An 11395-nucleotide genomic window follows, 5' to 3' on the forward strand; every position below is an offset into this window, starting at 1 on the left:
AGCCAGCTCTCTTCATAATATCCAAGCAGCAATTAAACCCTGGATTGGTTTTGCATTCCTTTTCCTGCTTGAGCAGGGGGTTGGACTAGAAGACCTCCAAGGTCCCTTCCGACTCATTCTGTTAATCAGTGGAAGAACCTGCCTCCAGAAGCGGCGAATGCTCCATCACTGGAGGTTTTCAAGAAGAGACTGGACAGACGCTTGTCTGAAATGGGATAGGGTTTCCTGCCTGAGCAGGGGGTTGGACTAGATGACCTCTAAGGCCCCTTCCAACTCCGTTATTCTCTGTTCTAAATCTTCCAATTTTTCTGAATCTTTCCTTTTGGCATCCAGAATTAAGACTGAAGACGCTGGATGGGCCTGGCCAAAAATAATTAGAGTAGAAAGATGATTTTTTTCCGATCTCTGGGAATCCAGGGTCTATTAATGCAAGATAAACAATGCATTTTTGGTAGCCGCTGATATGAAATATATGTTTTTCTATCACTGCTTCTTTGAAATTCAGGGTTGTTTGTTTTGAAAGGAAGGGATGGGCCGGGTCCTTAAGGGGTTTCCCGGAAAAGATCAGAGATTTTGAAGACAGGATTGGACAGCCATGTGTTCGGGATGGCCTGAGAGGGGCCTGGAGCGGGGGCTGGACTAGAAGACCTCAGGTGTCCCTTTCAGCTCTAGAAGTCAATGATTCTAGAATGAATACAGGTAATCCTCGACTAAGATCAGGGCTGGGGAACTTGGCTCTTTTATGACTTGAGGACTTCAACTCCCAGAATTCCTGAGCCAGCCATGACTTGTGGACTTCAACTCCAAGCATGGCTGGCTCAGGAATTCTGGGAGTTGAAGTCCACACATTCCAGCCAGGGAATTCTGGGTGTTGAAGTCCACATATTCCAGCTGGGGAATTCTGGGTGTTGAAGTCCACACGTTCTGGCTGGGGAATTCTGGGAGTTGAAGCCCATACATTCCGAGTGGGGAATTCTGGGAGTTGAACTCCATACATTCCAACTGGAGAATTCTGGGAGTTGAAGTCCACACATTCTGGCTGGGGAATTCTGGGAGTTGAAGTCCACATATTCCAGCTAGGGAATTCTGGAAATTGAAGTCCACACATTCCAGTTGGGGAATTCTGGGTGTTGAAGTCCACACGTTCTGGCTGGGGAATTCTGGGAGTTGAAGTCCACACATTCCAGCCAGGGAATTCTGGGAATTGAAGTCCACATATTCCAGCTGGGGAATTCTGGGTGTTGAAGTCCACACTTTCTGACTGGGGAATTCTGGGTGTTGAAGTCCACACATTCTGGCTAGGGAATTCTGGGAGTTGAAGTCCACACATTCTGGCTAGGGAATTCTGGGAGTTGAAGTCCACACATTCTGGCTGGGGAATTCTGGGTGCTGAAGTCCACACGTTCTGGCTGGGGAATTCTGGGAGCTGAAGTCCACACATTCCGGCTGGGGAATTCTGGGAGTTGAAGTCCACACATTCTGGCTAGAGAATTCTGGGAATTGAAGTCCCCCCCCCTTCAAGTTCCAAGCTTCAGACACTTTGCTGAGTGTCTTGGAAAGTCCCAGCAACGGCTCTGCCAGGCTTCCGGTCTTCACTCACGCCATCCTGAAGTCCACAAGAGACTCCTGGAAACGGACTGGATCCCTTTCTCCACCGAGGTCACAGTGACCCAGACGCGGGGCAAGAATCCACAGGTCTTCTGCTTGAATGAACCTTGGAGAAGAACTTGCTTCCAGCGGCCAAACCACAGCAAAAGAAAACAAATAAGGCCTTTCAGACGAGTCGCCCCAATGGAGGATGGAGGGTGGTTGTTTTTTTTTCTTTCCAATTTTATTTTTCTTTTCTTTTTTAAATGGAACAGCCCGGGGCACTCTGGCACGGTCACTTCCAGCGCTGCAAAGAAGCATTTTCAGGCCCAAGCGAGCGTGCAACAAGGAGAGAAGGTGCGTCTTTGCATGCGCTTGGCGGTTCCCAAGCCTTCCGTTTTTCCAGAGCGAAGCGCCTGGGACGCAATTCATGTCTTCAATTATGATTATGGCCAATCCCGGGCGTGTTTAGCCTCTTCCCCTTGGCAGCCGCAATCCAGGCCCTGCGCAAACCTCCCCTGGGGCTTTGCCTGCTGCTTCTGCATCCACTTGGAGAGTGGCCACAGCAGCCAAACAGCTGGCGGAGTTGCTCGAAAAGCAAAACTGCACGCCTGCCAGCTCCCAAATCTCTCGCTCGTTCAGCTTCCTTCCTGCTCCTTCACCATTCAGAGAGACTAACGGGGAAGCTGCCAGGCTACAAACTGGGAGCTGAGTTCTAGTGCTGCCTTAGACAGCTGGGTGACTTTGGGCCAATCCCCAGGAGATGGTGAGTTCTAGTCCCACCAGAATAGAGTAAAGTAGAGTAGAATAGAATAGAATAGAATAGAATAGAATAGAATAGAATAGAATAGAATAGAATAGAATAGAAAATACAGAAAGAATAGAATAGATAAAATTGAATGGAATGGAATAGAATGTTGAACAGAACAGAACAGAATAGAATAGAACAGAAATAATTAGAATAGAATAGAATAGAATAGAATAGAATATGGAATGGAATGGAATATAGAATAGAATGGAATGGAATATAGAATAGAATGGAATGGAATAGAACAGAACAGAACAGAACAGAACAGAACAGAATAGAATAGAATAGAATAGAATAGAGAAAAGGAACAGAATAGAATAGAACATGGAATGGAATAGAATAGAATAGAATAGAATAGAATAGAATAGAATAGAATAGAATAGAATAGAATAGTAGAACAGAAATTTTGGGCTGTTGGCTCAGTTGTGATTGACAACCTGTATTTTATAGATTACTCATGGATAAATAAATTCTCATCATTGTCAAGTCGCTTTCAGTTCTGTACCAGGAAAACTTTTTATCTTTATTCTCAATCTAGTTTAATGAAGAGAAGGACGAGGGGAGACAGGGTAGCAGAGTTCCAATCTCTCAGGGGCTGCCCCAAAGAAGAGGGAGTCAAGTTATTCTCCAAAGTGCCTGAAGAAGGCAGGACAAGAAGCAAAGGATGGAAACTCATCAAGGAGAGAAGCAACCTGGAACTAAGGAGAAACTTCCTGACAGTGAGAACAATTAACCAGTGGAACCACCTGCCTCCAGAAGCGGTGAAGGCTCCAACACTGGAAGTTTTTAAGAAGAGACTGGACAGCCATTTGTCTGAAATGGTATAGGGTTTCCTGCCTGAGCAGGGAGTTGGACTATTATTATTATTATTATTATTATTATTATTATTATTATTATTATTGTTGTTGTTGTTGTTGTTGTTGTTGTAATCATAATCATCATTATTATTATTGTTATTATTATTATTATTATTATTTTTTTATTAAAAGTTTTATAAGTTTTACAAAAAAGAAAAAAGAATACAAAACAAGAGACAACATATACAAAAAAAATAAAACTAAACAATACATATATATAAAAAAAAAAAACCCCACCCCTCCCAAACCCCCCCCTCCCTTCCCCCCCCCCCTGAGCTTCCCAGAGCAGAATATAGGCTTAAAAAGTAAAAATAAAAATTAAATTAAAAACTTTATATTTATATATATAAAAAGATTATCTATAATATATATAAAAATAAAACTTATGAAAAAACTATATAATATTTTTGTATACCCAATCTAAATTGTATAAATTTTATCCATTTATCCCAAACAGCAAAAAACTTCTCTTGCGTTTGTTGCTTTAAGAAAGCCGAGATCTTTGCCATTTCCGCCAGATAAGCTACTTTAAGAAACCATTCCTGCAATGTAGGCAAGGATTCCTTCTTCCAATATTGTCCTACTAACAGCCTAGCGGCTGTAATCAAATTTAACATCAATACAACCTCCTTTGTATCACAATCTGTAACAATACCTAACAAAAATAATTGCGGAGTAAATTTTACCCTCCTTCTAAAAATTCTCTGGATATTCCACCATATTTTGATCCAAAATGCTTTTATCTCTCTGCATGACCACCAAATATGATAATAGGAAGCCTCCTTATAACCACATCTCCAACATTTGGGTTGCACGTCAGGGTACATATAAGACATTTTTTGTGGATCAAGGTGCCATCTATAAAACATTTTATAAAAATTCTCCCTTAAGTTCTGTGCTTGTGTAAATTTGACATTTCTCACCCAAATTTTTTCCCAGGTGTCCAATGAGACTGGCTCACCAAAATTCTGCGCCCATCTTATCATACAATCTTTAATTAGTTCCGTTTCTGAATCCAATTCAACTAAAACCGCATAAATTCTCTTAATGTGGGTTTGTCTTGAATCCTTCACTTGCTTAATAAGATTTTCATCTTCTCTAAGAAAACCCACCTTACAATCCATCTTCCATCTGTCTAGTAATTGCCTATATTGGAACCAAGAATAAATAAAGTTTTCTTGTGCTAACTCTTCCCGTGATTTTAATTGCCAGTTTTGTCCATCCCATTTAAGTAACTGTCTATAAGACACCATATCCATTTTAACCCCTCTTTTTATTGCTTCTATCGCATGCTATTGTTATTATTATTATCAGGTATCTTCCTTTTTAAAAATCTCCTTTTTTCTAATGATCCTTCAGTGCTGGTCGTCTGGCGCCCTCTGCTGGTCATATTTTAATCGTTTGCTTTGCAGGTTCAAGCCAAACTTAAAACAGGGAACATAGACTAATAAGGCTTGTAAGGGACCTTGGAGGTCTTCTAGTCCAGCCCCTCCCTTGCTCAAGCAGGAGAGCTTATACCCTGCCAGTCAAAGGGCTGTCCAATCTCTTTTTAAAAACCTTCCCTTCCACGTCCGAAGGCAGGCCGTTCCACCGATTAATTCATAAACCCACCCATGAATTAATTTTACGAATTAACTTTTCGTGGATTTGGGAAACACAAAACGGCCTGAGGGTTCCCGAGGGCGAAGCCCTTGCTTCCCGATTCCCTCCTTCCTGTTTAGGATTGCCACAGATGGCTTGACCGAAGTCACGTCCAAAGCAGGGAGGCTCGCAACCTAATTAATTACAGAATTAATCCTGTCATTAAGTGCCTGCTCAGATGTGGAAAAAGAACTCCCTGTTCCAAACTTGGGGGCTGCGTGAATTACAACAAGCTCACTAATCGAGCGAGAGGGGCGGCGTACGAATTGGAGGAGTAAATACATAAGTGGAGAGGATCTTAATCTCGTTTAAAGTTTGGGAGGGCTGAGGAAATTGGGAAAAGCCAAACTTTTGTTTGTTTGCAGTTCAAGAGCTGGGGGCACATCGGCGTCTTAAAGAAGCCGGGACTGAGAAACGCTGATCTAAGCTAAATGAACGACAACGGTCCTGCAGCTGCTTTGGGGGGTCAACTGGGCCCAAGACCTCCTCCATACTTCTTGATTAAGTGTCCACCCTTATTTTAGGGGTGTAAGGCAGAAGACATCCCCCCCCAACGGGTTCCAGGAAGAAGCGGGTGAGGGGGGGGTCAAAGATCTTGATGAACTATGGACCCTATCCCTCTAATTTAGGGTCCTTTTGGGGTGCAACCTCTTGTTAGAGTCCAGCTGGAACAATGGGACCTGCCCAACAAAATGAGTTTTAACGTGGAGAAAAGCGAAGTTTTACACCTAGGCAGGAAAAAAACAAAGTCACAAATAGAGACTGGGCGAGACCTGACTCAAAAACAGCCACTGTGAGAGGGACCTTGGAGTCCTAGTAGACGATCCCTTGACCGTGAGCCAGCCGTGTGCAGCAGCAGGCAAAAAACCTAACACAATCCTGGGTTGCATAAACAGAGGCATAGAATGAAGATCATGTGAAGTATTAGCACCGCTTTATAAAACCCTAATGAGGCCACACCTGGAATGCTGCAGCCAATTTTGGTCACCTTATCACAAAAAAGATGTTGAGAGTTTGGAAAAAAAATCAGAGAAGAGCAGCTAAGATGATCCAAGGCCTGGAGGCTAAAACATACGAAGAACGGCTGCGGGACTTGAGTTTAGCCAGTTTAAAGAAAAGAAGAAAGAGGGGAGACATGATAGAAGCGTTCCAATATCTGAGGGGCTGCCACAAAGAGGAGGGGGTCAAATTATTCTCCAAAGCACCAGAGGGAAGGAGGAGAAACAATGGCTGGAAAGTGATCAAAGAGAGAAGCAACCTGGAATTAAGGAGAAACTTCCTGACAGTGAGGCCAATCAAACCAGTGGAACTGCTTGCCACCAGACATTGTGGGCACTCCATCACTGGAGGTTTTTAAGACGAGACTAGACATTCGCCTGTCTTGAGATGGTATAGGTTCTCCTGCTTGAGCAGGGGGCTGGACTAGAAGACCTCCAAGGTCCCTTCCAGTTTCTATTCTATTCTATTCTATTCTATTCTATTCTATTCTATTCTATTCTATTCTATTCTATTCTATTCTATTCTTTCTTTGTTCTATTCCATTCTATTTCTTATTCTATTTTATTTCTTATTCTATTCTATTCTATTTTCTATTCTATTCTATTCTATTCTATTCTATTCTATTCTATTCTATTCTATTCTATTCTATTCTATTCTATTCTATTCTTTCTTTGTTCTATTCCATTCTATTTCTTATTCTATTTTATTTCTTATTCTATTCTATTCTATTTTCTATTCTATTCTATTCTATTCTATTCTATTCTATTCTATTCTATTCTATTCTATTCTTTCTTTGTTCTATTCCATTCTATTTCTTATTCTATTTTATTTCTTATTCTATTCTATTCTATTCTATTTTCTATTCTATTCTATTCTGTTCTATTCTATTATACTCTACTCTACTCTACTCTACTCTACTCTACTCTACTCTACTCTACTCTACTCTACTCTACTCTATTCTATTCTATTCTATTCTAATTTTTTCTTTATTCTATTCTATTCCATTCCATTCCATTCCATCCCATCCCATCCCATCCCATCCCATCCCATCCCATCACATCCCATCCCATCCCATCACATCACATCACTGGAGGAAGAGACTAGACATCCCCCTGTCTGAGACGGTATAGGGTCTCCTGCTTGAGCAGGGGGCTGGACTAGAAGACCTCCAAGGTCCCTTCCAGCCCTATTCTATTCTATGAAGTTTGCAAGCTAGAGAGAGCAGAACTGCTTTCCTGGCAGGGTGTCAAAACTTGTGGGTTTGCTAGAACAGAACACGGTGTCCTTCACAACTTAATGAAACCTGAGGTGGGTGCCAACCTTATGCTCAGCTGCCAGCCGCAGGTGTGTGGTGCTTCCTTCATCTGGTAAGGAGGTGTGTTTGTGTGTGTGTGTGTGTGTGTGTGTCTGGGGAGGGGGAGAGAGTGAATTGTAAAACCTGGCTGTGTTGTTTGTGCAACAGGCTTTAAAGAGTTGCTCTCTGCCCGTCAGGGAGGATACTGCTCCTAAGGGTGGGCTACAGCAGGGCCTCTGGTGGAATCCGCCCTACTGGGAGGAGAGCCCAGGACATGTGGTCCATGGGTGTGTGCGGCTGGGAAGGATGGGGGGAGATTTAGGATGCTCTTAGGGAGGGGGAGGGGTGGAGACAGAGGAGGAGATGACACGGAGAGAAGTGGTAACTATGGCCAGTAGACCAGGAGCTGATGGAAAAACAGCACCACAATGATGCTCCTAGGCCTTCTTGCCTTCCTTCCTTCCTTCCTTCCTTCCTTCCTTCCTTCCTTCCTTCCTTCCTTCCTTCCTTCCTTCCTTCCTTCCTTCCTTCCTCCCTATTTCCATCTCCTCCCTTGCTCCCTATCTCTTCCTCTCCTTATCCTTCCTTCCTTCTTTCCTTTTTTCCTTCCTTCCTTCCTTCTTCCATCTCCTCCCTCCCCTCCTGTCCCTTCCACCCTTTCCCTCCTCCCTTGTTCCCTCCCTCTTCCTCTCCTTATTCTTCCTCCCTCCCTCCCTCCCTCCCTCCCTTCCTTCCTTCCTTCCTTCCTTCCTTCCTTCCTTCCTTCCTTCTTCCATCTCCTCCCTCCCCTCCTGTCCCTTCCACCCTTTCCCTCCTCCCTTGTTCCCTCCCTCTTCCTCTCCTTATTCTTCCTTCCTCCCTCCCTCCCTCCCTTCCTTCCTTCCTTCCTTCCTTCCTTCCTTCCTTCTTCCATCTCCTCCCTCCCCTCCTGTACCTTCCACCCTTTCCCTCCTCCCTTGTTCCTTCCCTCTTCCTCTCCTTATTCTTCCTTCCTCCTTCCCTTTCTCCCATATCCTTCTTTTTCTCTTATCCTTCCTTCCTTTTTCCATCTCCTCCCTTCCCCTCCTCTCCCTTGCTCCTCCCTTCCTTCTTTCCTTCCTTCCTTTCTTTTTCCATCTCCTCCCTTTCTCCCTCCCTTTCTCCCTCCATCTCATCCCTTCCCTCCTCTTCCTCACTCCTCCCTCCCTTGTTTCCTCCCTTGTTTCCTTTTTCCATCTCCTCCCTCCCTCCCTCCCTCTCCTTCCTCCCCTCCCCTCCCCTCCCCTCCCCTCCCCTCCCTGGGAGAGAAACCTGAATGGGCTCAGATTTTCCAGGCTGAATGAAGCCATCGGCCTCCAGAAGGAGCCACCTGCCCCAAGAGGCTAATTTATGACTGGGCCCTTGGAGGCCGCTGCTGCTCAGAACACAGGCTGGTAACAGCGTCTCCAGAGCCATGGGGGGGGGGCTGCCCCTTCTTGCCCAGGGAGGTCCCCGGGGCCCTTGCGCAGCGCTGACGGCTCCAAGAGTTTCAGCCTGCAGGGCCCCAAATCAGCCACGTTCCCTCCGTGGCCTGCTTCAGGGAGGTGGGGGGAGGGAGGGTCTTCTTTGTTTGGACAAGGGGTCCTTTAATGTCTGTCTGTCCGTCTGTCTACCTATCTATCCATTCATCCATCCATCCATTATCTATTTATCTATTCTTCTATCCATCCATCATTTATCTATCACGTATCTATCTATCTATCTATCTATCTATCTATCTATCTATCTATCTATCTATCTATCTATTTATCTATCTATCTGTATGTATTTCTATCATCTATCTATATATCTCTCTATCTATTTTTATTTCTATCATCTATCTACAGTATAGCTCTATCATTTATCTATCTATCTCTATCTATTCTATCTATCTATTTATATTTATTTCTATCTATCTGTATGTATTTCTATCATCTATCTATATATCTCTCTATCTATTTTTATTTCTATCATCTATCTACAGTATAGCTCTATCATTTATCTATCTCTATCTTGATATCTATCTATATTGATTTCTATCATCTATCTATATATCTATTTATCTACCTATCTCTATCTATCTATCTATCTATCTATCTATCTATCTATCTCTATCTATCTATATCTATTTCTATCATCTATCTATATCTATATCTATATATCTATATATCTAATCTATCATCTATCATTTATCCTCATCTATCACTTATCTATCCATCAAATCCATCTATCTGTCTCTCTATATATCTATATCTAATCTATCATCTATTAATCTGTCTATCTATCTATCATCTATCCTATCATTTATCATCTCATCTATCACCTATCTATCCATCAATCATCCATATCTCTCTCTCTCTCTCTCTCTCTCTATATATATATATATATATATATATATATAATATCTAAGTCTATATATCTATATCTCATCTATCATCTATCTATTAATCTGTATCTATCTATCTATCATCTATCCATCCATCATTCTCTCTATTCATCTATCTATCGATCCATCTTCCATCCATCCACCCATCAATTCATCTATTCATCTATCCATCCATCTACATGGCCAGCATGAATGTCACTGTGACCTGTCACTTTCAGATCGGTGGACTTCAACTCCCACAATTCCCCAGTCAGCCAACCTCGGCCACTGGAAGAGCGTGAACTGCGGCCAGCAGGGAATTCTGGGGGTTGAAGTCCACCTGTCTTCCAGTTGCCCAGGTTGACCAAAGCCGTTCTTAACAGCTGAGAGGCTGAGTAAAGTCAATCAAAGGCAGATTCTTGGCTTGGTCCAAGACCTCCCTTGAAATCTTGCCTGCAAATCTGTGCAGGGCAGACTGGAGTGAGACAAAACGACAACCTGCATTGCAAAATTGTGATGTCCGCTCTCTGACTCAGAACGTTCGGCCCAACCTCGCCTTGGAAGTACGAAAAAGCTGCGTTTTGCATTGTGAGTCGCTGCGCGATTTCCATCCTTTTGCATCATTGTGTTTGGCCCTGAACACCTGAGATCTCGGTGCACTGCCAAATATGCCAATAAAGGGGGAAAAAAAACCCACTCTCATTGCATCAACAAGGCCACATGTGGGGACAATGTGGCGAGAATCCTACGAGAAATATTTTGTATATTTCAAAGGAAACGAGAACGGCTGCCTTTTATTCGTCGGATGTACAGAGGAGAAACGGGGGTGAAGAACAGCAGAAAGCTGTAAATAAAATTAAAGGATAAATAAGCGAGCCAACAAACATGAGCCAAGGTGTGTTTGTGTGTGTGTGTGTGTGTATGTGTGTGTTTTCTTGAACCTACCAGTGGGAAAGAAAAAGAAGCCAAAGAGAAAATAACTTTTGAATGTAAACACAAAGAACAGAGAATAACAGAGTGGGAAAGGAGCTCGTTTTATTGATTCTTATTTTATTTATTAAACTTATTTGCCACCTCTTTTGTTCTGAAGTGACTCTGCGTGGTTTGCAGCATGAAAGTCTCGAAAAGTTAGCTATAAACTCATATGTGTTCATCTCCATGGAAATCTTGAGTAAAAGGCAAAAGATTTATAGGATCTGAAGAGAAATCAGACCTTGGAGGTCATCTAGTCCAACCCCCTGCTCAGGCAGGAGACCCTACCCCATTCCAGACAAATGGCTGTCCAGTCTCTTCTCGAAAGCCTCCAGTGTTGGAGTGCCCACAACTTCTGGTGGCAAGTGGTTCCACTGGTTAATTGTCCTCCACTCTCAGGAAATTCCTCCTTAGTGCCAGGTTGGGATTGAGGAACGCTGATCTAAGCTAAATGAACGGGAATGGCCCCCCGGCTGGTCTGGGAGTCAACTGGGCCCAAGACCTCTTCCAAACATCTTGATTAAGTGCCCACCCTCATTTTAGGGGTGGAAGGCAGAAGACATCCCCCCCCCCCCAACAGGTTCCAGGAGGAAGCGGGCGAGGGGGGGGGGTCAAAGATCTTGATGAACTTGAACAATGGGCCCTGTGCAACAAAATGCGTTTCAAGGTGGAGAAAAGCAAAGTTTTACACCTAGGCAGGAAAAACCAAAGTCACAAATAGAGACTGGGAGAAACCTGGCTCAAATACAGCCACTGTGAGAGGGACCTTGGAGTCCTCGTGAGCGGGCCGTCTGCGGCAGCAGCCAAAAAAGCTAACACAATACTGGGTTGTATAAACAGAGGCATAGAATGAAGATAACAAGAAGTACTAGTAC

At 43.4% G+C, this 11395-nt stretch overlaps 1 non-coding gene across 1 annotated transcript; it reads right to left on the minus strand.

The window, feature by feature from the left end:
- Positions 1 to 10648: 10648 nt before the first annotated feature.
- LOC120319832 lies at positions 10649 to 10764 on the minus strand. Its single transcript, XR_005559844.1, has one exon. It is a non-coding gene; the product is annotated as a U5 spliceosomal RNA (small nuclear RNA).
- Between the last annotated feature and the right edge of the window lie 631 nt (positions 10765 to 11395).

This window comes from Crotalus tigris, unplaced genomic scaffold (genome assembly GCF_016545835.1).
Source record: "Crotalus tigris isolate CLP2741 ecotype Arizona unplaced genomic scaffold, ASM1654583v1 scf7180000020968.1038771, whole genome shotgun sequence".
Classification (NCBI taxonomy): Eukaryota; Metazoa; Chordata; class Lepidosauria; order Squamata; family Viperidae; genus Crotalus; species Crotalus tigris.